Consider the following 6,106-nt stretch of genomic DNA (forward strand, 5'->3'; position numbering starts at 1 on the left):
TTTCTATTAGTTTTCATGAATATATTTTTTGTGTTTTTTGGACACTATAACTTTAACAACACCGAAATGGATCAACAGTAGCGAAATGGGTTGCTATTTTTGTAAATTTCAAAACACGCATTACCAAACAAAATGTTGGCAAAGCTTTATTCAAAGGATGCCGCTACAACTGCCAGAGCTACATTTAAAAATTAATAGTATAAATTACATTATACAATATTAAAAACATTTTTTTAAATACTCTGTTTTATTCGTAGACAGAATATCAATCAAAAAAGAAAAAATGATGGAAAAATCTTTATCATTGATTAAGGATTAATATTCAAATCTCGACATATAAAAAGAGTTAAAATAAAGCTAAATATATGTAATAAATGTGTTTTCTAAAACATTTTTATTTTTGTAAGATTCAAAAAAGAAGGAAATAATAGACAAAAGAAATAATGAGAATGCATACAAAAAAAAAATTTAAGTTTATTGATAGAAATCAATAAAATTATTATAAAAATGAAATTTATAAAAGATATAAAGTTCTAAGTAAAAATCTTTATTAAAAAGTTATTAACAAAAAAAGTTTACTAAATAAACCTAAATAGAATTGAATGCGTGAGCAGAGGGAGGAGCTTCGTTCTTCTTTCTCCTTGCACACTCATCTGTAAGAATTTTAATCTTACCCAACTCATATTCGTGGTATAGAAAGTTTTAAAAAGCGTATGTATCCCTTTATACTAGGACTACTAATGAACAAAAGGCGGATATACATTTTCTTCCAAACAATTTTTTTCTTTTTCGAAAAAAAATAAAACTTCGAAACTCGAAGAGTTTCAGGTAGTGTACATTGTGCTCTACCTGAAAACCCTTCGATGAAATTTTTCTGGCGCAAATAATAATAATAAAAAAGAAATATAAAACATTTCATAAAGAGTGTATATGGAAAAAATTTTATATTATATATACATATATATATATAATATTTAATAAAAATATTTTATTTATAATTGCATATTCTAATATTACATACTGTAATTTATACTATTAATTTTTAGATATTGTTCCAGCAGTTATAGCAGCATCATTTGGGAAAAATTTTGCCAGCATTTTGTTTGGTATGTAATGTGTGCTCTCAAATCTACAGAAATAGCGACCTATTTCGCTATTATCGATCCATTTCGATGTTTTAAGCGTCTAAAATAAAAGGCACAAAAAATAAATTAATGCTAACCAGCAATAAGAAAAAATCAATAAATGAAATAATCTAATAAAAAATTAATAATTAAAATAAATAAATTAAAATAAAAATAAAATATTTTATAGTGTGTAAAAAGAGAACTCATACAATAAATAAATAAAATTTAAAATAAAGATGTTTAATGATATTTATACTTTCTTGTACGCAACACATTTCATCAGCACACATATTTTTAACATATTATTATTTTCGGTAAGCATTACGTAATGTGTCTGTTGTTCTGCAGCATTAAAAGTACTGCAGATCCTCAATGGCATTACATAATAGTGATTGATAAATAATTTTTCATTCATAAAAAACTCGACATTATTTCTATCATTATTACGATGCCATCCGATTATCACGCTAGTCGAACAATTTGTCGATTAATCCTTATGTCTTACGAGTACAATCGTTCCAATCGCAAATTTTGTTTCATATGGTCTTGATTCATGAACTTGAAAATGTCTGGCAAGATTACATTTTTATTAAATATTTTTGCCAAGTATTCCTAAATAGATTTTTATGTTAAATTATAGATAATTATAATTCGTATATACATAATTATATATGTTATAAGAGAAACAAGAGATAGATTTCCCTCTATTATTAATATTCGTCATGTTCTGATAACATACCACGTGCAAAATCTTTTTATACTTCTATATTTCAAGGTTCAAATGAGAGTACTCAGTAAGATACTGCATCATCTGTAATAATGAAAAAAAGGATTAAATATATAAATAAGATTACAAACGCGGAAATGAAAAATAATTCTTTTTCCTATGAAGCTTATTATATTGATTTATATCTTTGCCAAGGTTATGAATTTATTAATTATGTTAATAGAAATTATATAAAAGTAGTTGGAGACTAACCTCTTTATCTGATGTTATATTTAATATAATACCGTTTGATAATAACTGTTGCATCATAAAGTCACTTGGGAATTTGTTAAATCTTACAGTAAAATATACTACCATTTATTGACTATTCCTATTACTGTAAACAATTAATCATAATAAATGTACATGATAAGAGTAAAAATATCGAAAGAATAAATAATCTTAAATCTATTATTATACTTACTATCTTGGTTTTCAAAGTAGATAGATACGCCCGTCTGTTCTCCTATTTCGAAACTTAGACCAAGTCTCTTAGCCACGCTGTGATATATTATTAATAAAATCATTTCTTTGCTACATTTATTTTCTAAGACCTATGCCGGCAATTATAATATATAAATTAATTAGAGAAAGAACATTTTTCGATATAACGAACATGACATATGCTCACAGTATAATAATTTACCATAATTGTAATGTATTATAATATACAACTTACATAATCTATACACATGTATTTTAATTTTTTCGATTGTTTAGTCGAAAATTTAATTTGTATAATATATATTCGTCGACTGAATTACTAATTTGTGTTCCTTCTGTTTTTTCCAATGATTATGATCGCTGTTTTTCCAATAGAAAAAATTTTCACTGAGCATCGAGAATATTGAAAGGGTCGGGATGTTTTTCTCTTAGGTAATTCAGTACCTCAAATGCGATGCTATCTAATGACGCTTTTACAGAGTAAGTTACATCCTTCTCGAAGTCTTTGTGCCACAATAGTAGCATCCCATTCCAAAAATTGCTCTTTGTTAGGTTTTTCATCATAATAGTTCGACATGTTGTACATCGTATAATATCTTAGACATTCAAGCATTTTTATATATTGAAATATCTTTTTGTTAAGTCACAACCAGCTTTTCTAAAAAATTTATATATTAACTGTGTAATAAATACATATTCTATGAAGCACTTATTAATATAAAATACTTTAATTTATATTTAATTTTACCGGAGATTGAGTAAGCAAGCTTTTAATCTCATCTATCATAAATGAAGAGTTTATAAGAAATTCAGGATGCCACAGCTATTTTTACTGAAATAATTATCGAAATAAGATTTACATAATATAATTTGTGCATAATTTGTGTCATTATTGATTGACACATTGTTATTATAATATTCTTAAATTATTTCAGTCAAGCAATTTTGCAATTGTCTAACGTAATTCAGGCCTGCTTCCTTATGGAAGTTTAAACATTTTTTATCTTTTCGTTTGTGCTTTTTAGATTCCTGCTCATTTTCCTTAGTCTCATTTTCTTGATTATTATGAAGTTTTTTTTCCGTTAGGTCACCTGATAAATAAATAAATATATATATTATATATATTTATTTATACAATCATTTACATTGTATTCACCAACAGATAACATAAAAACCCAAAGAAATCTTCTTTATCTAAGAAAAAAGAAATGAAAAAGATAATGGGCCAGAGAGTAGTGTGTGCGTGTGTACGTGCGTACGTGCACATATAACAAAACAAATAGAGAACAAAAGGAATTAGGAAAACAATATATTTCTTTAAGTGTAAAAACATAGAAGCATAAGAAGTTTAATGATAATATAAATAAAAAAATAAAAATAAAAAAGTAACTAATAATAGAAGTAAGTACAAGATGTTTAATATTCGTCATGTTATGACTACTATCTATATGATATAATTACTCTCTGGCTCATTATCTTTTTCATTTTTTTTTTCTTACATAAAGAAGATTTCTTTGGGTTTTTATGTTATCTGTTGATGAATACAATGTAAATGATTGTATAAATAAATATATATAAACTTTATTGCTATAATATATATATATATATATATATATATATATATATATATACAATATATATATAATATATATAATAATAATAATATATATATATATATTATTATTTATTTATTTATTCTTAATCCTTGCTTTTCAGCTTAGGATGAGTTTCAGCTTACATGTTTTACGTATTTATATATAACCATTTCATATCTTGAATTCTACTAAACCTACCTGATTTCATATTTTGAATTCTAAAAATCGTATGAGTTCGCTTACTAATTCTACCAAATATAATCCAAAATATATCCCATAAAATAAAATAAACTAAACTGAAATGAACTAAAAACTCTATAAAAATATAGAAAATATAATAAATATAATACATATATAAACATCTAAATATAAATATAAATATCTATATATACAAATATATACACACATAACTATATAATCTATAATTCTTTGAAACAAACCTGTCACTTTATCTGTCAATCTATTTTTATCCAGAATTTTATGTTAAAATCAAAATCAAAATTAAAATCAAAATTAAAATCAAAATCAAAATTAAAATTAAAATTAAGATTAAGATTAATATCACCTTTAAGCATCATATATATATATATATATATATATATATATATGTAAATCTGTTTTACCGTTTTCGCGATGCCTTTAATCGCCGATCTCTCTCGTTCTAACTCAGCGTGTTCTCCACCGCAATTATAAAGGGAGAGGATAATAATAATTAACGCACTCGGTTATAGTAGGTAACGTCAACTCACGAGAGTCAATATATTTCGGTCGCAGCTCAAAAGGCAGATTGATTCCGACGAAAAGCGACGAAAGCACCTCAACTTGATAGTCAAAAAAAGGCATACGTTATCGCGCGATTTCTATCGGCCAATAGGCAGCGGGTAGGTGGAATTTGCATGTCAAAACAACTATATAAGAAGTCAACAGATAATCTATATTGATACCTAAATGTCATGTATTTGACGTTATTTCTCGGAGGTGAAGTATAAGATAAACTAAATAGTTTAATATTTTAATATGTATTTTAAATGGCTTACACAGTACTCATATAGAGAGATTGATACCGTATATAACAGCTCTCTTAACACGCGATGTTTTTCTCCCAAACATCCGGGCGAGACGAAGCCTAAGAAGGCAGAGTCCTGTTCGCAAAACAGAAAGCTAAATCGAAAATCTTTCCCCCTTCTAAAGAATTTTCTTCTTTCCCCCCTCCGCGTTAGTACCGTATCGATACATGACTGTTCGCGCCCTGACTAAAATATCGCGATGTAACATTAAAGGTCGATAGAATAATGGAGTGTTTGTTAAATAAATTTAATAATTCTAAATCTGCTAACGGCCGGAACAAAATCTTATTGTGTGAATATAATATTTTTTACTATTTAAATAGTAAAAAATAGTGTATAATATTTTTTACTATTTAAATAGTAAATAGTAAAAAATATTATACACTACGCACAAAAATATAGGGAACACTTTTTACACGTCAAAAAATGGGCTGTTTTCAAACTGTTCTAGCGTGAAAATTTATCGTAGAAAAGTTTCAAAAAAAGCATTTTGAAGCTTGAACCATGTGCAGAAGATTATTCGTGCTGATAAGCGATAAAGATTTTAAATTTTATCACAATGTAATAAAAATCATTTTCTCTCCGCTCGAGCTGATAAGAATTGAAGAGAAAAATTGCGCTGGATCTTTTGAAATTAATTTTGAAGCTCGTAAGTATTATACAGCATTTTTGCAAGAATTATTCAGAACAAGAATCTCAAAATCTTTATTCTCACTTCACTCCCTGAGATTTGCGTACGCGAACAAGAATTAACATGCTTCCGTTCGATGAAAGAACAGCTCGTTGTCACCGTTTTAAGATAATCTCACTGCGATCTCAAAAGTCCCCGTGCAAGCCGCGCCAGCTCGTCGACTTATCGACCGGAGTTTATCTGCATTATGCATTCCGTTGCGTGCACTTAAACGCATAACGGGGGTGCTGTCCGGTCGTTACGACACGACAAGCGCGTTTTTCTAATCGCAATTTGCTCTATCGTATTAATCGCTAGAGATCGCGCCGATAAAAGTGCGATAATATGTATACCGCGTTGCCGCACAATTGAAGATAATATCTCGTCACCCTTTTTCGATTCAAATACTTGCTAAATCGAAAAAAGATGTGGACTTT

The 6,106-nt window shown here is 27.4% G+C and overlaps 1 long non-coding RNA gene across 1 annotated transcript; it reads right to left on the reverse strand.

Annotated features, from left to right (window-relative positions):
* Window positions 1-2,319: 2,319 nt before the first annotated feature.
* LOC140663355 (uncharacterized) lies at window positions 2,320-3,310 on the reverse strand. The gene is made up of 3 exons (XR_012046270.1): window positions 3,086-3,310; window positions 2,573-2,995; window positions 2,320-2,447 (listed from the first exon to the last, which is right to left on the reverse strand). It is a non-coding gene; the product is annotated as an uncharacterized lncRNA (long non-coding RNA).
* Window positions 3,311-6,106: the final 2,796 nt, after the last annotated feature.

Source organism: Anoplolepis gracilipes, chromosome 3, assembly GCF_047496725.1.
Source record: "Anoplolepis gracilipes chromosome 3, ASM4749672v1, whole genome shotgun sequence".
NCBI lineage: Eukaryota > Metazoa > Arthropoda > Insecta > Hymenoptera > Formicidae > Anoplolepis > Anoplolepis gracilipes.